This window comes from Centroberyx gerrardi, chromosome 9, assembly GCF_048128805.1.
Source record: "Centroberyx gerrardi isolate f3 chromosome 9, fCenGer3.hap1.cur.20231027, whole genome shotgun sequence".
Taxonomy (NCBI): Eukaryota; Metazoa; Chordata; class Actinopteri; order Beryciformes; family Berycidae; genus Centroberyx; species Centroberyx gerrardi.
The window spans coordinates 21154208-21180229 of NC_136005.1; the positions used below are offsets into that span (position 1 = coordinate 21154208).

The window sequence follows — 26022 nt, forward strand, 5'->3', positions numbered from 1 at the left end:
TCACTTTAATTGTCCATGAGGGAGCTTACAGCAAGGCATAATATAAATGGATGGCAAATACAATGGATGTGGAAGAAGAGAGCAAACTATTGCACAATTTGTGTTAGTCTGTGCAAATGTGCAAAAGTGTAACATTTTTAAGTAGTCTGCATATAGTCTGATATGTGGTCAAGGAAATCATCTGACTGGTTGTTGTGATGCAACCGCTTCCTCCTTGAGTACATAAAAAACAGATAGATAAAAAAATAGACATTCTAAAGTTTGATTTTGTTGTTTGCACATTGGGATGAATGGTGGACTTGGACATGGAGTTTTCCCATTTCTGACACATTCACAGTGGATTTTAACAATGAGATTTTAACAATTCTGATTTTTTCATTAGTCTCTTTTGTATATACTCAAGGAGGAAGACTGTCTTCAACTAGTTGCTTCTTGCCGCACGGTACATGGTCAAGATTTCCTCCAGGGTTTTGAATGGGCTGCGTTCGGACTCTAAATGCAAATGCTAATTAATTGCAGAAACCTCTTGAGGCTGTTTGGGCTAGGCCCAGTGTGGCCAACGTTATTAAGCAGAGGGACACCAGAGGTAGAGCACACCGGCTCCAAATGAACTCCAACCTGGAACCCGGCCTCAAAACCTCCTTTCATGTTGAGTCAAGGACAGGGGAGGCGGACTGCACACAGTCATGCACACACACAAAATCAATTCCCTCTCCAACAACAGACATAATGTAATCCCAGCTCTCACCGGGCCAACTTCAGCTCTTCCTCTCCTCCCCTCCTTTACTGTGTAGTTCCTCCCCCCACCTTTTCCTTCCTTGTAGATCTCTCCTCTGGCTCTGTCACTGCTCTATCCCCCTCTCTCTGGCCCTCGTAAACCTTATTTTATGTCAGCTACCTCCCTTACTGAGACCCCCTCTCTGTCCTGCTGTCTGTGTGTGTGAGCCTGTCCATTCCTCTTGTTTTTATTCCACCGATGAGGTATGCGACGCACACTAACACACACACACACACACACACACACACACACACACACACACACACATACACACAAGCCAGGGTATCAAAACCAGCTGAGAGGGGCAGGGTCCAGGACGCCTTGACAACTTAAATCAAACAAATTGCCTTAATGCCTCCATTCTCTGTCATTATGTAAGGCAGGGCCTGAGCGCTGACGGTTTAAAGGCCAGACATTTGTGTGCACTCTGTGTGTGTGTGTGTGTGTGTGTGTGTGTGTGTGTGTCTGGGGGGGGGGGTGGCTGCTGGGCCCCTCGGTTGTCCTGGCAGATATTGTTCTGTTCTGGGAAGCCAGCCAAGCTCTGTCAGCATTGGGGGTCTGCTGCCAAGCAAATATCCCCACGCTAAAAAAGCGATCCGTTTAAAAGGTTCTAAATGTACAGGATACATGCCGCATTTGGTGGTTTCATTTCTTTCCTGCTCACACAGGGCCTGCTGAAATGCGTGCTTGAGAGTGCGGAATGTGACTGTGTGAGTGTGTGTGTGTGTGTGTGTGTGTGTGTTGGTGTGTGTCCTGACAGATGTATAAATATGAATTACATTTATTCAGCTATGGCCTCTCTCCATGGCCTTGCGTCTGCTTTGACCATACAGTATAATATTTGGGCATTATACTGTATATACACACATGCAGAAATGTAGACCTCCATTGTGCACTCAAAAAAACAGAAAGAGAATAAGTGAAACACTCAAGAGTAAAAAAAAATAAAAAAAATAAAAAAAAAATAAGTCTACATTCACAATAGAGAAATAGCCTCCATGTCTATAGATGGTGTATACCTGCCTGGTTTAGTGTGCCCCCTGTTCTCCTACTTTACAAATAAAAGATAGACTGTCTGTGGGAATGGACAACAACAAATCAATCCCATACTCACTACAAAATACATGCATGCAAGCACACACCTGCACACACACACACACACACAGTCTTTGATGAACTGTCTCTGCACTACAGGTAATGAACTAACTCACACAGTCTTTGTTGTCCTACAGCCTGCTAGCTTGCGCTACAACAGCAAACCTGCTACTGGTCCACAGGCATCACCATAGCAAAACAATGATCTAGCAAATTAATGGCCCCTGCGGTAAACCAATATCATGCCACAGATTCCAGGGCAATTACTAGTGAAACTAGTGAAAGCAGTTGGACTAACCCCCCACCTACCACCCCCCCCCCCCCACCACCACCCCCCGAGCATCACTTTCTCATTATTGTGGGCTATGCTGTCAGACTCTGAAACTCAGGCACATTCTTGCCAACCACAAGCACCCAAATAAAGTAATCACTAAGACGCCCTGGAGGTAAAGAGAGAGAGAAACGGAGAGAGTGAGAGAAAGAGGCAAGAAAGACTGAGTGAGAGAAAGAAAAAGAGGCAGGTATAGAGGAGAAGAAAGACAGAGAGAAAGAGACAGGGGAGAGAAAGAGTGCGTGTGGTTGTGTGTAAGTGTCTGCATGCATATGTGTGTGTGTGTGTGTGAGTGGGAGGCAGGGAGGGGGAGAGAGAGAGAAACCACAGTCAATTACACCTTTACTCATCACATTACAGGCCAGCTGAAATTAGAGCAGTCGTGTGTTAACAGGGCAAAAACAAACAGGCTGAATTCCCTCCAGGAGAGGGAGGTTTAGCCCCAACCTGGCAACCCACCCACAGCCAGACAGATCAATTACTCTGCTTTCATCAGCACAACTACAGTGTCACTCATCTGCATTACTACAGACATAGCCAATGTATAAGTGCCAATTGTTACTGCATATATCATATATAACAGAAACCACCGCTGCACTGTTCTCCTCCCCCAAGTGAAATTGTTTGTAAAATTACATTTTTCTTCCCATCAGCAGACAGAAGGCAGACGTAATGGTTAGGCAAAACAGTCATTTCTGAGACATAAGTTGTGTAACAATATACCATTTACTTCTACTCCACAGCATTTGGGAAAGAATAACCTACAGCAGCTGCTACAGTACTAATGACGTACTGGAGTAGATGATAGGGGACATCTGTAGTGGCTGCCACTGTATGGTCTATAACACATGCATGGGAGGTAAAACTGTAACAGCAGATCACATTTAAATTAAAGTGGTAATCTGATATCTTAGGTGATAAGCGGTTATTGCTGTGATGTGTTTGCACTGCACTTCCCAGAGATCACTTCACAAGCAACAGTACTATGATGTCTCTTCCCTTGTATTTTCTGTTGATGAAGTGTGAGTTTCTGCATGTACCAGTCTCTTCTCTATCTGTTCAATCATGCTGGAAACGTGGATTATTAGCCTACTTTAACCAAATGAGGATTAAAAATCAACGCTCTATATCGGACTAACCATTACAACTGTGAAGTGTAATCCAGAGGCGAGGGTAAAGACACTAATACAGAGCATAACATTATTCTGGATTACTCCGTGTGGGTTTAGGTCTATGGGCACATCCCTACTCCCACAATTTTCCGTGTTTTCACAAGCGACCTACTGTAGCCTAAGCTACTGTTGCTGTATGCAGGCCTACACTAACAGCACACTCTCCAAACATAGCTGTATCTCTATCATCATGTATCGCTTTGTTGTGATGAAAACCGAGGGGAATCTCTCCACCTCCAGTTCTGTCTTGTTGGAGTTGTGTCACTCATGCTTGTCTGCAAACACACACACACCTGTTAGAAAAACAAAGTGATATTTTTCCTCACGCGGTGCCAATTTGCCTTTCCCTGGGCGCCCAGACACAATAACACTCGAAGAGAGAGAGGGAGAGTGAGAGGGAGATATATATAGTGTGTGTGTATGTGTGTGTGTGTGTGTGTGTGTGTGTGTGTGTGTGTGTGTGTGTGTATAAAAGAGAGAGAGAGACAGAAGTGTGGATCTATGACTTTGCATCATCCGGTTGGAACTCGTGTCAGGCCTTTGATCGTCGCTGTCTGCGTTTTCTCGCTGGGAACCAAGTGTTCTTAAAATGGATCACCAAAACAATAACCATTCCACAGGTGAAACTGAAGGAAGACTATCTGACACATGCGTACACCCTCACCCTCTGAGCCTTTGCCAGTAAAAGCATTACAGCCGTTGCTCGCAAACACTGTAAGCATGTCAACAATTCTCGAAATAACAGCGCGGTACGCAAAACTCACACACACGCACACACCCACCATTCCAGGGATTCCCTCGTAGCCACTGCGCTTTGTGAGAGACCTGCGACATTTGAACACCTCAGTCTTATTATAGATATGGTGAGAAGCAGAAACAATGCAACCCTGCTAAGAGCTCTAATTGGTAGGAGCACTTGTGTACACAGACAACTGCCAAAATGAAAGGAACACAAATATGAACTTCATTATTAGGGTTTCAGGCCAAGGCAAGCCATCAGAACAGCTTCAATACACCTTGGTATATAGATTCTACAAGTATCTGGAGGTCTATTGGAGGCATGTGACACCATTCTTCAATGAGAAATTGTCATTTAGTGTGTTGTTGATGGTTGTGGATGATGCGGTCTCAGGTTTCCAACTGAGAATCTCCCATTAGTGTTGACTCGGGCGGTGATGTGGCGAGTGACAGCCGTGGCATCGCTTGGTTTGCATTGTTTTCATGCTGATAGAAGAATTCAGTGGCCACTCCTGCTCTGTAGATGAGGGATTTTTCACCCTGAAAGAGACCAATCCCATTCGGATTGAACTTCACTATAGAATGAAAGCGATCACTCAGAATGGCTTTGTATTTCTTGGCGTCTACCGCTCCCACAGAGAGGCTGAATGGACTTAGACTATGCCAAGAAAATGTACCCGGCTGCTTTCAAAACACTTTTTCCCCCTCATTTACTCAGGTGTTTCTTTATTATGGCAGTTACCTGTATGCGCGGTAAAAGCGCAGAGACAGTTTACAGAATGTGTGAGGCTTGCATTGAAATGTTGATCCACTGACAATGGGAATAATAGATAGGATTAATCAGATAAAATGAACTATGTACCTTACACATAAAGTCATCTTCTAGGCCAACAGCAATAAGTCAATGATTTTCACATCAAATGGGCATGGGAGATCGGTGCAAGGCTTGACATGCATCCACCCACTAATCCCCCCACTGATTTTCAGTCATCGTTATGATCATATCTCAATCTCTGCGTGTTTGCGTGTTGTCTAATTACAGGCGTCTTCTGCTCGGCGAGTGCGGAGGCTGCTGCAGCTATGGCAATGAACAAATACAAGTCAAACACATTGGGTGGATGGAAAGGGGGGAGATGGAGAGACAGACAGATGGAGATGTGGGGGTAGGGAGGGTGGATAGCGCACGTGTGGAGAGATACGTGCTGTGAGGGCGTGTGTTAGGGCAGGTAGACTGAGAGTTGGAGATTGGCTGTCAAACCCAGGATTTATGCAGTGGAGTCTGGAAAGTCCCTGTCTGCCTCCCGGCAACTCACTCTCTCACTCTCCCTCTTTTCTCCCTCTCTTCATCCCTCTCTCCTTGCCAAACCTGGGGTGACGGGTATCAATATGCGCGGGCAGCCGATCTTTCCACCAGCGCCGCCCCGCTCCCCCTGATGGGGCAGCGACTTGCAGGGAATTTGAAGGACGCCCGAGCCAATTCAATCAGTTTATGGTCCAAAATCCCATCAGTTTCATCTGATAGATCCCCCAGTGCCAGCCACACATCATAACGAGCTAATCATGTTACAGTGAGCTTCCATCTAATAAATGTTACACAGCTCAATTAAATCAGAAGTGCTTAATGCCAAAAGACTTGCTGGCATTTCAGAAAATACTCAAATAAACTATTTAACCCAGAATCTCTGCTGAAAATGAGGGAAAGTATATAAAAGGCACGGGACGAAAGAGAAATAGAGAGAATATAAAAAAGAGAGAGAACATCAGAGAAGAGGAGAGCAGACAGGAGAGGTACAGTAAAACACTCCATTCCATTAGCGTTGGATAAGACCTCCTGGAACGGGAACTCCCTGGAAAAGTCAATCAAGAAGAGAAGAACCCCTTCATTCCTCCCTTCCCTCGATTACCCTATCTACCCTCCAGACACTTACCACCAATCAATCACTCCTACCTCACAAACATAAACACGCGTGTAAACATGGCAACAGGCCTTATTGCAGTGGGCTGCGGTCAGGCCCCGGGGGCAGTGTGGAGCAATCAAACCCACACACACACACACACACACTCACATGCACACATACACACACAGGTAGAGACTGTTTCGTCATCAGTGACACCGGCCTCAGGGAATGTTTAACACTGGAAAGGCCAGTTGATTTTGAGACTCTAAGAGAAGGCAGACAAGCCGTCAATTGAGGGAGATAAATGTGATTATAAATAGTCTATCTTTCATGATTTTAAAAATCTAACAACACTGGTGTGTACAGAGAGTGGTTCTGGGAGAAGTCATGGAATTTTGAAAACTGAGATATTTCAATGCTAAAATTCAAAACAGCTGACAATGGCTTTGCCTTTTTATTGTTAACTGTGGCTCACTGACCTCAGAACAACACACTTATCGCTTGCAGTGGGACATAGATTCACAACACAATTCACTGCAAATGAAGAGGAGACTGCAAGACTATTTCCTACAATCCCTCCAAAGCCGTGCACAATATTAACTCATCTGCAAGTCTCTGAGCCGCATGGGTTAATAGTGTAGAATACAATGGGGGTTACTGAAGGCTCTGAAACGTCATCTACTACCTCAGCTGATACCATTTACCTTTATGCTTTATTGCTTCAACTATGCCCTAAATTCTAATGGGACAGGTTAGCTCAAGCTAACTAAGACTGGACAATATGGACCCAAACACATTGCCATATCGTCAGCATTAACATCGCACCCTTCAGCGCGACACATAAACACACAGGGCGACTACTGAACATTGCTGAATCACAATACTCATCTGGAACAACAGATAACACAACATTTCTCTCTCTCTCTCTCTCTCTCTCTCTCTCTGCCTAGGTGTTTTCTCATACTCTTTATCAGCTGTGGAGCAGCAGGACCAGATGACTTCAAAGGGAGCGGTCAGCGGAGAGGTGAGGAAGGACCTCCCACATCTGAGACCCCCTGCCGGGACCAAACTGATCCCCTTTACACCTCCTCTTCCATCTCTCCACCCCCCCCCCCAACTCCAGCTGCTGCTGCTCCATTTGGCTGTAATCAGCACCCAGCATCGTCTCTGATTAGGGTGGGGGTGGGGGGGGGGGGGACTCGACAAATCGCCACATTCTTCTCCTTAAACACCCCCTCCCCTACTCCCGGTCCCTCTCTCCTCCTTTCCTCCCCTCTCGCACGCCCACGGACCCCCACTTAAATCCAGCAGCACCCCTGTCGACCCCCCAACACCCCCTCCACACCACTCACTTGATGAATGCTGCCGTTGTGAGCAGAGGAAGCCCCCACCCCCACCTCCCCTGCCCTGGCATTGCTTACATGATCTTTAAATAGAAGTGAAGTCTGGGGACCACCGCCCCTGCAGGTGCTACCTCTCTTTGGTTACTTACACTCACACACACACACACACACACATGCATGGACACACACACCCACACAATACGCATGCGCCGACACACCACAAGAACATACTCCCATAAATACACACACGCAGACCACACTCAGCCGCAATAACACATACCAACACACACTTTGGCTGCCCTGGTAGCTGTCACAGAGCCTCGTGACCAAACCGAGGCCCAGATTCTGCTCGTCTGTATGCCTCATTAACACAAACTCCCCTGTCCGCTCCTGTCCCACCTCAAACCCTCCCCAGTCTATTGCTGGCCCACCCAAGACCCCCTGGGCAGAGGCAGAACAGCTGTGTGTGTGTGAGAGAGAGAGAGAGAAAGAAGAGCAGGGTCCAGGTTACTGCTGGGCAGTTATGTGGTGCCTCTTTGGTTATAAATACCTTCTTGTCTGTCTAGGAGAGTCTAGGAGAGCCATTGAAGGTGTCTCTTTAGAGATGTTAAGTGTGTGTGTGTGTGTGTGTGTGTGTGTGTGTGTGTGTGTGTGTGTGTGTGTTGTCCTGGTTGCAAGGCCGTGAGGTTATTTGTATCAGGGAGAGAGAATAAACAGGATCGAGCTGGATATGAGCAGCGAGGTGTGGTGTGGTGGGGAGGGAGAGCGATCAGTGGGAGGATGGAAACAAAGATGGAGAGAGCGATGGGGTGACGATGCCTCCGTGACATAGAGAAACCTGCGGAGCCACCCTGCGCTGGCACCCTGCTAAAACAAAGTAGTACACAGCTAGGGCTGGGCGAGCGAAACTAGCGAACCACCCTGGCCCCACAGGCACATAGGTGCCTGTTTGTTACCACATGTGTGTGTGTGTGTGTTACTTTATTGTTTCTATGGCGATGGTTTTCCTGACAGTATGAGGAGAGCAAGTCATAAAAGATGGTGTGGTGCGCTGTAGGAGTGGCCAACCCTACCCATCCTCACGCAGCCCCATCAAACCAACAGCTTTCATCTGGAGCGGATTAGAGACATTAGCACTCTCTTATCTCTACCCCTTCCTCCCTGTCTTTCACCATCTCCCCCTTTTCCTGCCAGTGGCCTCCCACACAACCCCCACCCTCTTATTTCTCCATCTCTATACCCACGCATTCTCGTTTGAAACGCTCTACAAAGCGCTTCGTAAAATTACTAGAAAGGTTATGCTAAATTAAGAGGTAAAAAGGGACAGAGACAGCTGACAGAGAAGGAGTGAATTTAATATGCTGGACCACAGCTGTACGAGACTGTTATTAGAGCCTGTTGTTAAACTATTATAGTTGTATTAAGAAATATCTGGCTCTTGTACAAGTCCATAAATCAGTGCGCAGGCTCATATTTTTATATGAGCGCCAGCCAAGTCCACTCTGCTCTGTTAGAACACACAAAGTATGCGGCTCAGGGAAGGGAAGAGAAGTTGATCAATCACACACACGCACACACACATGCTCATGTACGTTGTAAGTACTTGTGCCCCTACTACGCTATCGAAACCAAGTTGTGTGTGTCGCTATGAAATGTGCGGGAGGCTTACGGATATTGCAGGAGTACTAGCACACAGGCTAAAATTAACCGAGCGCATATTAACAAACCCGCGCACACACAGCAAGTAATCCACATTAATACCAGTCATCAATCTTGAGATGATGGCACGTTAAGCTGTCCTTATTGGGGAGGGATATCACAGCGTGCTTAATGGGAGTACGTGTTGCAGAGCCTGGGCTGTGATGGGAATTTAATCTCTGCCATCTATCTCTATTAAAATGGCTCCAGATAGCTGATGGGCTTGACACTGGTGTGACGAGGCTGCGCTGTTACTGACTCCAAAGACCACAGTACATGCACAGTGTTTTAATAAGGCAATGTAGATGCGGGGCGATTTTGTCAACAATTCTGACCAGTTCTGCCCAGTCATGGTGACCCATTAAGAGACCCATCTCTACACCCACATCAATGCAATCCTCTGTCTCCCCTGTTCTGTCTCCATCTCAGCTTTCTGATTGTCTGTCTCAATAAAAGGAAAAATACTAAGGGGATACTTTTGAGGGTAAAAACAAAACAAGTGTGACCAACTTTTTCTTATACTGTTACTTGAGGGGAAATGTATTATAGATTTTAGTCTCATTTGCCAACCTTCATCTTTGCTGAAAGGCAAAAATGTGGCTCATGTATCATCATCTAATCAGGAACCCTCTCCCATTGTATGACCCTCTGTGTTTACACTGTGCTTCCCTCACTGTCTGTGTCACAGAACCTTATATGCCGGTAACATATCATCAGCACAAACAAAAACACTATTCACACATTTACAGCCACACACATGGACACACACACACACACACACACACACAGACAAAGGTTAGGAGAAGACAATTGCCTGGGTTCAAGTCCAGCCCAGCTCCGCCCGTCTCTCTCACCAGGGTGGGAACATCGGAGCAGGGGTTGGAATGCCGGGTCGGACCGTTGTGGAACGGGCCGGTCTTTGAAGGAGGCCTGTGGCAGGGAAGGGTTTTCGGGAAGGGGAAGTGCTCTGCTGTAGTTTTAGATATCAATGGAAAGGCTTCCCCTCTGCCACATGGGGCAGTAGGCCGCAGAGTGTCTGTCCTTTATCTTCCACTGCTTATCCCTCCACAAAGGAAAAGAGAATGTCAAAGAAACATGTAACAGGAATATTTCCAGGAAAGCGCAGCCTAAACAACTGCAATCCAATCCCTGACTGGGCTCGTGTAGGGAGGCTGCTTGTGGAATAGCAAAACGCCACTTATCGCAGAGTAATCAGCCGTCACAGTAGGCCTGACCTGTTATAACTGCAGTTATGTGACTGATATCCGATAGTGTTGATGTGGACAGAAGGCACGTGAAGTCAGTGGCTGAGAGAGAGACCATGATCAGCCTATGGGAAAACATGTAGGACTGTTCTACTGACCCAAACTATCCCACGATCCAGCAGCAACCTGGCTAGACCACAGGAGCAACCTCTGGCTCCCCAGCTGTTTGATGCAGCAAATATCCACACAGTCACACACACTCACACACAAACTTTCTTCAGACTTGACTCCAGATTATTGACTCGTGAACAATGACCGTCTGTAAAAACAATAGCATTGTGTCATTTCTTTATTAGGTTGCGCATGACTATGGCGTATCTAAAACATTTGTGTTTCATTGTGTTTTTTTTCCCTATTGCAGGTCAGTATAATGTATTAATTGATTATGTACACTTGTGTTTCTTATCTGTACCTTCATTTAGGTTACATTATTGTTTTAGCCAATGCCTGATATACTAAATAAGACATAATGTAATCAGCTGGCTGTAGATTTCTTAGAAATAACCTTGTTGTGGTTCAAGCAAAACCATCTGAGACTTGACTCAGACTTGAGCTCAAAGACTTGAAACTTGATGTGGACTTGCATTAAGTTACTTGTGAGCATCTCTCTCTCACACACACACACACACACACACACACACACACACACACACAAACATGGGAGTACTTGTACACACCTCCATGTGCACAATCACACACAGACACAAACCCACATACATACACACACACACACACATCTGGTACGCCTCGTATTTATCTTCTCACAGAGTTCTCTGTCCTCACCTCTACTGTAATCTTCCACCGTAGCACCCAGAGCAACAGAGCTTTCCCCTCTCAGACCGCCACCTCCCCAGTGAGGCCGACCGCAGCCCGTCTGGCCCGTGTCGCCTTACCCGGTTACCGTGTGGGAGCGGATACCGGCGCAGGCTCACATAGAGCCGTTCAAAGCCTCGCATATGAAATCTCTTCCTCCGCAGCGATACCTTACACCTCATCTGCATATTCACATATTCAGAACCCGCTGCTTGCTTCCTCTCCCTGTGTGATGGAGGGAAAGCTGGGCACACAGACGAAGTTTGTGTTTTCACTCGTTCTCAATGGGTTTTTGTCATTGTACCTGGGAAACCAACCGTGGGGCAGCAAAACACCTTGCACACAGCTACTTGGGATCAACAATGGAAAGCAAAGATAAAGATAGATGTTGTCAGTTGCCATTATATGAATAGTGACGCCAGGGATTCAATCGAAGCATGTGATGTGATTCTTCCAAGCCAAGACAGTTGAATAGTTCATTTCTATTCCTCTCACACACTCTGTTTTGCTGTGGAAAGCAATAAAAAAAATCCACTGTAACTGTCATTGGAGGAATTCTGCCGAGACCTGCCCATCACGTAGCAGTCATGGACTACAGCTCTATCCGACAGCAAGTGTCAACACACACACATGAAGAAATGAGAGCTGCTATTGTGTCTGTGACAATCTCCCAGTGCGGTTACACTTGTAAGCAAACAACAACATACCACAATGACACTCCTGAAACTCTGCCAAGTCGGCCCTGCCAGCTATTCCTCTAAGCTAATCACTGGTGCATTCAAGTTGATGGGTTTTTTTTAAATGGCGTTTTCTGCTCCTGCGTGTGGAAAATGTCTGCAATAGCTGGAATACAAATCGATACATTCATTCGCAGCATTCCGGTCATTTTCAAACACTCAACATGTACCATCTCTGATGTTATCAGTTCTCCATTTTGTCCCATGGGTGCAAAGTGAAAGGTATGACAATATACAGGATTCTTCAAATGTCTTGGCAAATTAATTCAATACTTTATTGCCATGTCAACACAGTTAATAGGAATTTGCCTCAGTGTAGCTCTTAAGAACAGACAACAGAAAAAAAAAAAAAAAACACACATAAGTAAATAAAATATATAAAATAAGAACAGCAAAAACAATTATCACATTTATACATTCAAACATACATAATATGATAAAGTCCTAAAGTGCTTTGTGCTGCTACATTCATTTTAAAGTGCTTGTTGCTTTGTGCTGCTACCTACCTACTTTTAAAGTGCATGTTGGCTAATGCTTGCTCTACTACTACAAGTGCTTGTGCGTCAGAGTTCAAGTAACAAACAGTCTCAGGATACATACTGTTCCTGAGGCGAGATGTCCTACACCTAAAACTCTGTAATCTCCTTCCGGAGGGGAGGGGTTTGAAGAGGGAGCTAGCAGGGTGAGAGGGGTCGGCGATTAAACAATTACACCTGTTGTGAGGCTTCAAACAGATGGCTTAGAAGGAGAGAGGACAATGTGGCCTGTGAGTTCAATGGTACATCACACATATGGGACAGCAGTCAGAAAGTTGGGTCTGACAAGAAATAGAATAGGCACATACTGTAGGCCAAGGTTTCCAAATGAACCATGAACCAGGCTCTGAAAACATACTGGCAGTCTTGTCATGTGGGAAAGAAAAAAAAAACCCAAAAGAAAAAGAAAAAACAGAGAAATGACTGTGACCCATTTTGGGTCCCACCCCAAAGTTAAAGACATGCTGACACACAAAAAATATTGTTGTAGCTAACAAATGCTCTAAAGCGCTGCATGGGACTTTTAACTGCTTTCAACAGTTTTATATACCACCGTCATCTATCCTGAAGAGCCAGATCTGTGATCCTGTGCTCACTGGGGCGGCATTAATCATCCTGGCAATCACAAGAGACTCCATTGTGAAATGAAAACATCACTTGAGTCCATACAGATCTGGCAGAGTGAGGTGACAGGGGGATAATCTGCAAAGATAATAGGCAGTAATCTGCTAATCTGGGATAACACAGTCTTACAATATGCTGCAGGGATGATTAATAAAAGCTCAACAAAAATACTCACAACAATTCTATTAACATGTTGAAGAAAACATTCAGGATCACTTTTTAAAATTGTCCGACTGTATAGTGCACATATGCAAGTTTGTACGCATTTGCCCGCAAACGGTGTGTGCCATGAGCGCTCTACCTCACGCTCATGCTCTCACACACACACACACACACAACTTCCTGAAATAAATGACACTGGGTGCTCCAGTCCTGTCCACAGCTTACCAGAGGGGAGAGAAACAGAGAATCTGCTCGTCTAAAAGGGAACATCATTTTCATCGGCACACTGCTACAAAAGGATAACAGTTAGCTGACCAATTTCAACTTTCACTCGTGCGATATATGGTTCATGTTTCAAATGAAATCATTCATAATTCGCAATCGAACCAATAAGAAGTGACACAATCAAACTACTTAGGCCTCAGGATTCAAGAACTGTCAGTGCGATATATAACTTGATTTTGTTGTTTTGTTTAAACAACAAAAATCTAAACATTATAATTCGAATTCTTTTAATATTTTGTTATTCTTACAGCATTGAGTACAATGGAAAAAAAAAAAAACTGACACTGACATGTACAGCGAAACATGAATCGTGTTCATGTAGGAAAAGACATGATTACAAAGACTTCACTCTGCACATAAAAAAAACAAAAACGTTCCCAGAAACCCAAGCCTCGAGAAACAATTGTGAGGTCCTTGCGTGAAAGAAACCCCACATCTCTCAAATGCCTTCCATACTCCTCGCCCGGCTTTCCAGCACCGCCGTGTGTAAGTGGATAGTGGATGTTTCTGCCTAGTTGCCTTCTTAAAAAGTCACATAGACTCATTTCATCAAAGCAATTTCAAATCCTTGGTGCGTCTGAGCACAGAATCAGTGTCATAACACTAATTCCCGCTGAGAATAACAAGACTCGAACATAAAGCTCTCTTCAAATTACTACAACCATGCTAACATCCAGAGCAAGATCCATAAATCTGCAGAAATAAGGAACAGTAGCGCTGAGACTTTGCATGTGGTTATGATGGGCCATATTTTCTTACTTAGCCCACAAGTCAAAGTCAATAAATGAGAAAAGAACCTACCCTAACCATAAAACGGGGCTGCAACAATAAAGTTAACCATGGCTAACCTCCATGTAACATTGCAGCGATGTTGTGTGTGTGTGTGTGTGTGTGTGTGTGTGTGTGTGTGTGTGTGTTTTGCTGGGTCCCTCCCTGGGGCGGTGAGGTGCTGACTGACACTCTGGTAATGCCTTCATGTCTCTTAAACCTGAGAGGGGTCCACACACGGAGTGAAGACATGTCACTGAGAGCAGAGGAGAGAGAAACATCTGTGTCTGAAGCGTTCTCTCTCTCTCTCTCTCTCTCTCTCTCTCTCTCTCTCTCTCTCTCTCTTTCTCAAGGGGATGTTAGTGAAGGCAATGGCTGCCAGAACTCTGCAAGTCAAGACACAATCCAGAGCAGACAAAAGGCGCTCCAACAGCCTCCGACACGTAACACGTTACTTTGCAATGTTTGTACTTGGAGTATTCAGATTACTTTTTTGCGGTAACTACTAAGTCCACCCGTTTTTCAATTCCTGCAATCCGTTATGAGTTACTTTTTTAAATGATAAAGACATTACTTTTGTTTTTCTTTCATATTATTTCATTTTTGTTGCTGCAAATAAAAAAAAAGGCAGAAAAATATGAAAATCCTGCGGCATCTTGTGCAGACGACATGCTGCTAACTGAAAAAACACAATCTAAATATGCTTGATAGAAATGAAATTGGCTTACTGTTTTAAAAACAGCAATAGTCTTGAACTGCACTTTAATAAAGAGTAATTTTGCAACATAACTAGTTAGTTTTTAATGTACGTAACAAAGTAAACTAAACTAAATACTTTTAAAAATAACTTTCTGCAACACTGATCGTCATCTTGTCACACTGGCTTGTACACACGCACACACAAAATACAAAGTTGACTGTTTGAATACAATGGCTTTTAAATAGGAAATCAGTATAAATCACATCCAGAGAAGAGAAGAGAAGAGAAGAGAAGAGAAGAGAAGAGAAGAGAAGAGAAGAGAAGAGAAGAGAAGAGAAGAGAAGAGAAGAGCAGAGAAGAGACTAATAATACAACGCGGTCCTTTTGTGTGCATGACAATCCATCCCGACACAGTGTTCCCACACGCTCAAATCACTGCGTAGCGGGAGCGCACACACACTCTCACACCTGTGTACGATGAAAGCGGAGGGACTGGCTACAAGGAGTGTGTTTTTGTTCAAGTTCCATAGTTTACAGCCTCCCCGCCCGAGGCACGACAGTTTAATTTGACTGTAATAAGATCAGCACGACAGATTGGTTTTACTGCACCAGGCAAGACAATTGACTTTTATTATAATAGGCATCACTTGGAGACCATTATTGTAAACGCTTAGCTGTGGTGGTGGCCTGCGCTGGCCACACATGCATAAACACTCCCAGCTTAGATTACCCTAGTCTGGTCCATGCCAGAGTGCTGGGCCGGTGTCAGATATTACCCTACCAGTGGCAGAGGGGACATAGGAAAGATTTAGCATGGGTAGATCAGAATCCCAGGTGTGTGTGTGTGTGTGTGTGTGTGTGTAATGGCCATCAGTGTCAAAATGGCGGGCCGGTCAGGGGAAAGTGTGAACGCTGCCCTGGCCGGTGTTTGTGTATCTATGGCTTTCCCCCTCGTTATGCTCATAATTGGGGGAAGGAATGCTTGGGGGAACTATTGGGAACGTCACAAGGCCCTCAAACTTTACCCCTGGGCAACGGCTACACCCTCACACCCCGCTTATGACAAGTTAACCTACAGCAGAGGGAAAACCTAACACACTCAAACACACACACACACACAGACACTTGTGCGCACACAAAACTGCACACAAACACTGACTCTTCCCTGTGTCACTTCTTGCTTAATTCTCAGTAATCGTTTTGCGTGTGTGTGTGTGTGTGTGTGTGTGTGTCTACGTCTTTCTTAGAAGAGAGCAAAGAAAAGTAAAGAAAACAGTGGGGTGTTTTCTTTGGAGTCGGCCCACGCTGCACACAGAGACGGAGAGGAGAGATTGTCTCCCTGACTAATAAATGTTCTGTTCTCAGTTAGATGCCCCCCCCCCCCCCCGCCCGCGGCCCCCACCCCCATCATCATCATCATCACCATCGTCATCATAACACATGCACATAGAATTGTACGTGCACACCAAGGCCCACAAATGCAAGCACGCGTAAATAGTGCATACACACGCGTCGCCTGCGCATATACATGCATGTAGGCAAACGCACTCACACCCACATGCGCGCAACACACACACAAACACACACACACACACATCTCAGGGTCACTAACTGCAGCTTAAGCATGTCTGCAAGACACACCAACCTCTAAGAGGGCACTTTTAAAAGCTTTTTACACGCCTCAGAGGGGACTGCCACGGTTTTGTTCTAAAGAAAACAGCTGCGAGATGTTTTTACATCAAAATGGTTTTCTGCACCTCCCTGACTGATCATCACGGTTCCCTTTGCTGAATAGACAACCTCAGTATTTCAAATCAAGCAGATGCAATTCCTCTTTATATTAAATGATTACGCCACTGCGAACTGATTTATCGGATCGCTACGATGAAAACTGGTTGGATTCCATCAAAACAAACACAGGGATCTCTCTACAAGATGAGCTCAGCAGAACCAAGGGGTTACACGCTTTAAGTCAACAGTTGGAAGGCAGCCTCTTGACAGTTCACTGCTCGCCTGCCGATCATTTGCCTCCCGTGTCCGTCAGCCTCGCCCGTCCGTCCGTTAGCCTAACCTGCCCCACCAGACGCCAGGCGGGATGATTGATGGTCCCGTGGAAAACTAGAAACCATCCCTCTCAGTGACAGAATCACCTCTCGCAAATAACAGAGCGGGAGCCATTCATCACACTTTTGCTACCAGCCTCTCACACAGCCAGAGATGTTTCTCATCGCCGCTGTTGATACCCGCGCTAATGACGATAATAAGGAGGAGTAATCAGGTTCGTAACTATAATCCCGCAGCAGCCTGAGGGCGAGGAGTGGAAAGGCTTCAGGTTCTAGCCTCACAGAGGGACAAGGAAGGTGTTGTTCAAGCTAATTTCTCATCTGTCTTCCCTTTGTGAGGGCACGTAACTCCTTGCATAAGCGCTGTGTTAGTGTGTGTGTCCATGATTACACCACCTGAGGGGCTTTTAAAGAGAGACTAAAGTACTGGCAGGCATCTTTTGAATCTCATTGTCCCCTCCTATATGACTCTTACAGGTCTGTGAAAACAATAAATCAATTTTGGGATGCTTCCAACAGCCCAACAACTAAAAAGTCTGTTGAAAAACACTCTCACAGCCACCTTTTGGGCGGCTGAAGCATCCCGAGATTCTCAGACTAGAATTGTTTCCAGTGTAGTAAAGATGGAAAAAGTGAGAGGCAGAACTCTTGAGAGATGAAGACAGAGCGAAATAGAGACAATGAACAAGTGGTGATAGCTTGATTTATGATCATTTTTCTAGTCTGCCACTCATACAGCTGGCAGCACCAAACTGCTACAGGTGGGTCAGGAGGGCGTGGGCCATCTGTGTGACACGCACACCTCTTGATTCACACACACACACACACACAGAAACAGACACAGAATAAGGACGCTGTAACAACTAATTATTTTATCTCCAGAAAATACGCAAAAAAGGCAAAAACGCCCTTAAAAGTTCCACAAATGCCGGCAAAACTCTTAATGAGTGGGCAAAAAACACCCCAATAATTAGTATCCGTTTTTGTATTTCACCCTGTTTTCACATTTTTTGTCGAGTTGTCAGATATTCTCCTGTGAACGTGACGACTGTCCCCCGCGGGCCACCGTAGGTGATTCATGACTCATGGAAGCCTATGATTGCACGATTCTTTCCAGTGCGTTCTGGGCCAGAAAAATGGAGCGGTTTTTGAACAGAAAACCAAACACTCAGACTGAAGCAGTAGAAAATGTCTCTGAGCGTTACTCTTTTAATGTGATGACATGCTATGATTTCAAATAAAGCTAATCTTAGTGGTACAAATTGCCCAAAAAGAACCAAAATGCCCCCCTAAAAAAATAAAATCAGAAAAGAAATGTCCTCTGAAAAAACCCAAAAAGTCAATTTCTTACCCTGCTCACTACTGATGACCTTAATGTACCTGATGTACCTTAATGTATCTATCTCTCTCCTCTCCCTCTCCCTCTCTCTCTCTCTCTCTCTCTGATGGAGCAGAGGAGAATAAAGGGCTGTTTGTTTGGCTGACATAAGACAAGGTAAGAGTGGCCCAACCCTTCCACACAGGTATGACAGCCTGATTTAGAGCTTCAATTAAAACGCACAGGGGAAGGCTGCAGCATACACACACAGCAGGTACAGGAAAAAAAATTCCCATGCTTTACAAAAACACCTTCATTAAGTCAACAAAAGACTCTGGCTAAAACAATTACATTCATCTAGATTAGTATCTTATGTTGAAACTCATCCACTCCCCCACTTCCCTCTCTCTCTCCCCCCCTCCTCTTCTCCCCTCGTCTCTCCCTTTCTTGTTTTTGTTCCCTGATCATCATTCCATTATGTGATCCAAACAAGTGAGATCACACCTCATTACAGCAAGTGTGTGTAAATAGATGGCAATCCTTAAATTACCCAACAGACACACGTGTGCACGTGCACACGCAGCACACCCACACACACTCAGCCAAAACACAGGGAATAATGCCTTTTGGAGAGATTACAGATTGTGACACTCTAAAAAGGGAATTTACAGATTGTGAAATGACAATTACACTGTGTTTTCGGGGCTCTACCTTTTATCCCTAATTGGCTAGAGCTAAATATCATCATTCTCTGTTTAGATCTCACTCTAAAAGGGTTTTTGAAACAGTCGGGAACAATAGCTCCTGGTCCGTGAGCCGCAGGCCATACTCGGAAGAAAAACTCCAAACAAACTCGCAGAATTACACAAACATGCCATTACGGCTCCTTGGTAGGGGAAGTGTCGGTGTGTATTGCATCGATGAGGGTGTGAGCACACACCAGAGAGTGGGCAGCATGCAGTCAGGACTTGTGCTCACAGATTAGCAACAATGTTTACAGTGAGTAATGAGCTTATGTCACTTATGGAAAGATTGAGCTGGGCTGCATCTTTTCATTGTGTGTCACGTCCAGTGTGGGTGTTTGGGTACACAGTGTAATTAAGAAGGCCGTACCGATGACAGAAGAGGTAGATATTAAGCGATCATAACTGATTTGCTGCACAATTTCATAAAGCCATTGTGCGCTTTGTTTTACAAACATATGACATAACAAGAAAAGCCACCCCACCCATTAAAAACAAACAAGCAAAACGACACGCATAAATCTTTCAGGTGTCGTCACTAAGCCGTATTGCTTGTGTGTATGTGGCAGTGAGTCTGCTTACAAAGATCCCTTCGTACACACAATGTAAAGTCTATGTAAACAGCTCTGTGTATGCACACCAGTTAACAATGCCCCTACAGCCTAATCTCTATGTCAACTGAAATGTGTGCATAGTGTGTTCATTGTGTAAACTAATTTTGATTGAAGGGCCATGTTGGATATGCACAGGGTTTTTGTGCAAGGTGGGATGGTGAGCCCCCTTCGTGAAACCACTGTGGCAATGCTAACAAATGTAAAAAATAAAAAACAAATACCCACACATAGCTGCAAATGCATTAAACCTATATGCAAAATAAACTGTAGATGATGTGTTACTTTGGGGTGCAGCTATCTCTGTATCACGGCTTCAGCTGAAAGATGACATAAATGAATCCTTCTATACAAGTACGGTAGAATTTGAATGTTGCATTCCTGAAATAAATTATAATATCAGCGCAAAACATTTTCAAACTCATCTGCTCGTATTCCAAAGTGCCCTCTAATTTGCCACGAAAACCATTTTATTTGAATGAATCAGACATTTTTACAACTGCGTATAATTACGTTTTTTATTATTATTATTATTATTATTACTATAATTAGCGCATGTCATTAATCATGCTGGTTCAGTACAAAAGTCAGTCCAGATCTCTGAAGTTCAGGAAAATGAGTTCCTACCTGGGGCGTTCCAGTGGGCTGAGTCACACACGATGTACTCGTCATGGGTTCAAAGCTGTCTACCTGCCTACATCGTATTTTATCTGTGTATTATAATGAAGCAGAAATGCCGCAGAAACCCTAGGCTGCATTTTAGGTTAGGTCTAATCATCAGAAAACAAAACTGAAACAAACAAACAAATCTTTGTTGTTTTATTTCATGCAACAATGCATTTGCACACAGAGGCTGTTGCCTTGGGATTAGTCAATAAGGAATCTCTTAACCTGTTCAAACAGCTTAAGCCAGGACATGTCTTGTTTATTAAACATTACTGATCACACAACCAGCTTACTCCAGATAAATCATTACAAACATTGTGTATTTGCTATGAAGCTGATTATTATTGCCAGAGCCCAAATGTCTCCCTGGAGGACATAGCAACGGGGAGACTAATTGAGCTCGATAAATATTTAGCCTAATCCTTGGTTACTGTCTTCTCACCTCAGTTTTCCCTTGTACTACCCACTACACAATGCTAATTAAACACGGGGTTCCACCTTCATGTGTTTACTATGATGAGTGTGCAGCTTTCACCGCACCAACAGGCTACACCAACACGCTATAGGCTACCTTCAATCACTCATCACTCTGACAGAGAAAGAGAGCTGACAGAGAGAAAAAGACAGAGAGAGAGAAAGAGAGAGAGAGAGAGAGAGAGAGAGAGAGAGAGAGGGGGAAGGATGATGCAGCAGATGAGAGCAAAGAATTCACTAACATAGTGTACATAGTTTCCTCAATGTGTCAACATTATACCACTGTTTAATAGTTTCCCCGTCCTACTTTTCTGTCATCTTCTTCCTTTACTTCTCTCTCGTTCTTCATCTCTTTTTACTCACATGACTGAAAAGCAGACCACGCCGCCCCACTGCCCTTACACCTACAGAAGAGATGTAATGTGATATGCTGACCTGCAGGGGGCCTTGCTCTGAGCTGTCTGCTAATTCACACACTGGTGTCCTCATCCATTACTAAAACAAAGTTAAAGCTACGCAAGCACTAAACTACTATAGATGCAACAGTTTAGAGACTTAAGAACTAGATTTCTGTTGATCTACAGCTACAGGGGGACGAGCTGTGCTGTCCAGGGGCTTCCAAACTTTTCTATATCATGTACCTCCAAATAGATATGCAGTAAAGCATCGCCCCCCATTTGATAAGAGTGCATCCTAAGGAACCCCATCTGAGATTTTTGTCCCCAGACCCCACTGGGAGCCACGGCTACAGAATACCTGACCACAGTCCACGCTGGAACTATCAAGGGAGTAAGCCTCGGTGGCTCACTGCTGCCATCTATAAGTCACATCTACAACTGCATTTACACAGTTTATTTTGGCCTCTGCAAGTCCTACAAACGAGAAGGTTCATTTGAAGTGTTTGGGTTTTGATTTAAGATAGAGGCTTACATGTAATCACATTTAGACTTGTGATTCTATTTATTGACTCAAGCTATTTATTTAACAAACCTCATAAAGTCACCCCCCATGTTTCTGTGTGTTACAACCTCCCTGAAAAACATTAAAAAAAAAAAGAACTGACTCATGAGTGGAGCAACAAGTCTGACCCACAAAGCGCGACCACAGAACATTCCCTGAGTCTGAACAAGGAAAGTGCAGAGTTGTTTCTCTTGGCACAGAATAGCCTATTCTTAAGTTAAAGTTCACTTTCAACCCATCGAGGCCAGGCAGCCTGTCTTGTATGAAGGCCTAACCTTTCAAAACACGTCTCAGGGATCGGTCTGCCTAGGGAGCTATTCTGACCGCTGACTACTAGGCCACCAATGCAACGCAGTCTCTGTTTCTGCTCATTCAGTAGGCGGGAGACATGAGAAAATGTGGGCACAGAGATATACTGTATCTCCACTTGGCCAAACCACCAAGATTCCAATTCTGAAAGGCAATTTAAAAACAATGGAAAACATGGCACCTTAAATACACACAAACCGCACACACACACACACACACACACACACACACACACACGAGCATGCACATACATACATACACAGAGTTAATGAGTCCTAAGAGACAGAAAACACACACTTCAGTGGGGAATGTGCTAATTTGATTCCAGGCGAGTCTTTATCCCAGTGTGGTACACACACTGCGCTGCAAGCGTGCCACTGAGGGCTGATTGGACGGCAGTAATGTAAACACCAATCAAAGAGTGAGTAAACCCAGCCAATGGGCTGTAAAGGAGAAGAGACCACTCATCATTCACATTCGCGTTCTCTCTCTCTCTCTGAGTTACACATTATCCTTTTGTGTACTAGAATGGGGGAAATATCTGTAAATCTATAAAACCTGCATACTCAACTGTTAAAGGTGTGCTGCAATATTGTCTGCCTACGCATTGCATCCTACTGCACAACACACAGGGAGACAACACAACTATTTAACAAGTTACATAGATTACACAACATGTCCACAAACTGTGGTAATTGGGAGTATTACCGTGCACATGAGTAAACCGCTGGCAACCTGTACAATGGCTGCTTTAGGCCTATAAACGCATCAACACACCAAGCAAACAGTGTTGAGCTTTGTAGGGAAACAGGCGTGTTAAATCCTGTGTGTGGCTCCGGCGTGGGAGCTTCTGTAAGCCCGGATGTGGGACAGACCAAGGGATAGGAGAGAGAGAGAGCTGAAAGAAGATAATGGGATGATGATAAGTCTTTCTGAGGGGGAGTTTGGATGCGGATAATAAAGGATATGGATGAAGGAAGTGTGTGAAACCCCGTCTTCCGCGCGACAACGTGTGTGTTTGTCTTCGCCAACTCACGGAGGCAAGCAAAACCCATCAAAAACAATGAAGTGGGAAACCCACCGCTGGTACATACATCCCCTCTCACTTCCCCAGACTCTTTCCCCCTTCTCGGGTGCTTTTTCTTTCCATCCTTCGCCCCCCCTCCCTCCCTCCCTCCCTCCCTCCCTCCCTCCCTCCCTCTCTCCCTCCCTCCCTCCCTCCCTCTCTCCCTCCCTCTCTCTCTCCCTCTCTCTCTCTCTCTCTGTCTCCCTGTCCGGCCTCCCACCTGTCATTTTCCCCATCATGAGAGAGGTGTGTTAATAATTCAGCCTGTCTATTCAGCTCCCCTCTGGCCTTCTCCCTGTGTGTGTGTGTGTGTGGCGACAGCTGCAGGTGGTTGAACTCACACACAGAGCATGGAGAGGGACGTTGAGGGGTTTTGTTCACGACTTCCCTATGAAGTGCTTCAGTGGGAGAACACAATGAGAGCGTGTTGAACCCTCAGATGCCTAACAGATCATCATGAGCAGCCTGTAAGCACTTCCATTCGCGTTCATCGTTCATGCATATTTCATAAGGGTAGTTTCCAGCGTATTCAATTCTTAGTAGAAGATCCATAATTCATGACTCATTGCTATTGCATTTTTATTTTTTTGGGTTACAGGAATACACCAAGTGTTTAGGAAATCGGCCTGTTAGTCAACTTACCCGTTAAGTGATGAGAACAGATGAAAACCTGTTAGATCATTTGCTTTGGTGCTTCATGCTAACACTTTAGCATACACGGTGTTATGTGATAGTAGGCGACTAGCATTATCCAATGTAACAAGACTGACCTTTGAGGAATAAAAAGGTTTAGTGTTTCTTTCTTTGTTATATGGCCTGCAGATTGTCATCATCAACTTAATACAACTTATGTAGCCACAGTTTATTTTTGGAACTATTTCAGGTGAGTACCCACATATTCATCCGCTGCACAGTGAATTTTAGCTGTACACAGTTTCCCATCATCCATCGTATTAACCTATGAAAACAGGTAAATTAGTCCCTGATAGTTCAAAACAGTATCTTGTTCTGTAAATTTTACCAATCTACACAAAACTGGCAGACTTAGACATATTACCATTTAGCTTCAAAGCTGCTACATGCTCTCATTTTCTCACTCTTGAGATAATGCTAGTTGCCTAAGATGCCTTTACTGCATATAGCAGTAGAAGATGTAGTGTTCAGCACAGTCTATTCATCATCAGTGTCCGTCCAATTCCACCAGCTAACACCTATTTGAGCACAAAGATCAAAACGATCCCGTAATATCTCTTCTAGAGTTATAGTCACATAGCGAGAGAGATCTAAAATCCCTTCGGTTTTGTTTGTGTGCTGGTCTTTTGATACTGCAGCTGGCTGCGTCTCTAGCCCTCCAGTGTCCGTCCCCTATTCCCTGACCACCTCCACCCCTGCAGCATTAAGACATAACCTCCACTCTGTTCTCAGCGATGACTCTCTCCAGCGGAAACCGGCATCACCCACACACACAGACACAAACACACACGCACCATCTCAAACCAATACTACAACTCATGCTCCCTGGGTAAGTCTGATTACCAAGCTGGCCTGAGGAGGGATTCCCTGTAAGGAGCCTCTTGTAGACAGAGGCAGCGGGGAGGGGTTTGGTGGGAAGGAAGAGAGATGCTGAGTAGCTGGTGTGAGTGATCTTTTCCTCTGTGGTGGGAGAGACTGGAAATTGCTCCACACCACTGCTGCCAGTAATCCAGTGGGCTCAGCTGTTCAGAACGTACAGCATGTGGTAAGAAGCTACCAGAGCCGGGGTTATTGGTGTGGAAACAAATAAACACTGGAAAGCCTCACACAGGTACAGGGATTTTCTGTCACTGTGTGTGTGTGTGTGTACACGTGTGCCTGTATACGTGTGTGTGTGTGGCCTAGGGATGATCCTCCATGTGGGAGGTTGGGAGCAGAGTCATGGCCTCTGACCACAAAGGATGTGGAGAGAGGAGTCATCATTCTTCTCCCCTCTCCCCTCTCCTCTCGCTCCCACTCTCTTTCTTTCTTTCACTGTCCCACTCTCTGCAGATGTGCCAATACTACACCCTAGTGATGTGCAGGTTGACCGGGCTATCGCAGTTTTACTCATGGGATGGGCAGCTTCTGAGATATTTGGCTCGGTCAGGTCAAATCTGAGTCAGACTTTGGGCTGAATTTAATAGAAGTCCTGACCAGACTAGCGGGGTAGTTGCGTTTTAATTTAAAAAAACCCTCTGATCTGACTAAGCTCTTGGCTCCATTTCCCACCCCAACCGCCATGGTAAAGGAAGATCAATGGTGACTTGAGTGTGTGTCAGATCCCAGCGTGGAGGGGCGGGAGGAGGGGGCGGCACAGCGGGATCTCCTGGGGTCACAGTGGAGCTCCAAGACAAAAGGGACATTGTGGCACGGACCGACCCGTCCGAGAAACGCTGCTTCCTGTCCCATCAGCTCCAGCATCCTCCCCAGATGAGCCGCTCACTTCCCAGGACTGAGAGTCTCTTTCAACATCATCCGCTGTTAACCATTCACAGTAGCAGGGAACGCTGACTGTATTCTCTCGGTGTGATGACACCGATTCTACTGGCACTCTGCGTTCAAACACAGACTGCGTTTGGGAAGGAACTGGAATCCAGTGAGTTTCAAATGGATTTGACGAATAATGATTGAGCTGATGATGGAATTTGAAGATATAAGGAGAGACTCTGACATTTAATAGAAGATTGCATGCAGCAATAGTGGAAACCCAGGTGAAGGGGCAGGAAAACAGGCATTTCATCAAAGGTGCTATGTGTAGCATTTTAAGATCAATAAATCATTACCACATTAATTTTGGTACAGTAGTATCATCACCATAAACAAACGAGACCATCAGCGAGAAGATTGACAGCCT

The 26022-nt window shown here is 45.0% G+C and overlaps 1 protein-coding gene across 1 annotated transcript in view; it reads right to left on the reverse strand.

The window, feature by feature from the left end:
• The window catches only part of gmds (GDP-mannose 4,6-dehydratase), a 121638-nt gene that overhangs the window by 82018 nt on the left and 13598 nt on the right, over positions 1–26022 (reverse strand). The gene's annotated exons all lie outside the window — the stretch shown is intronic.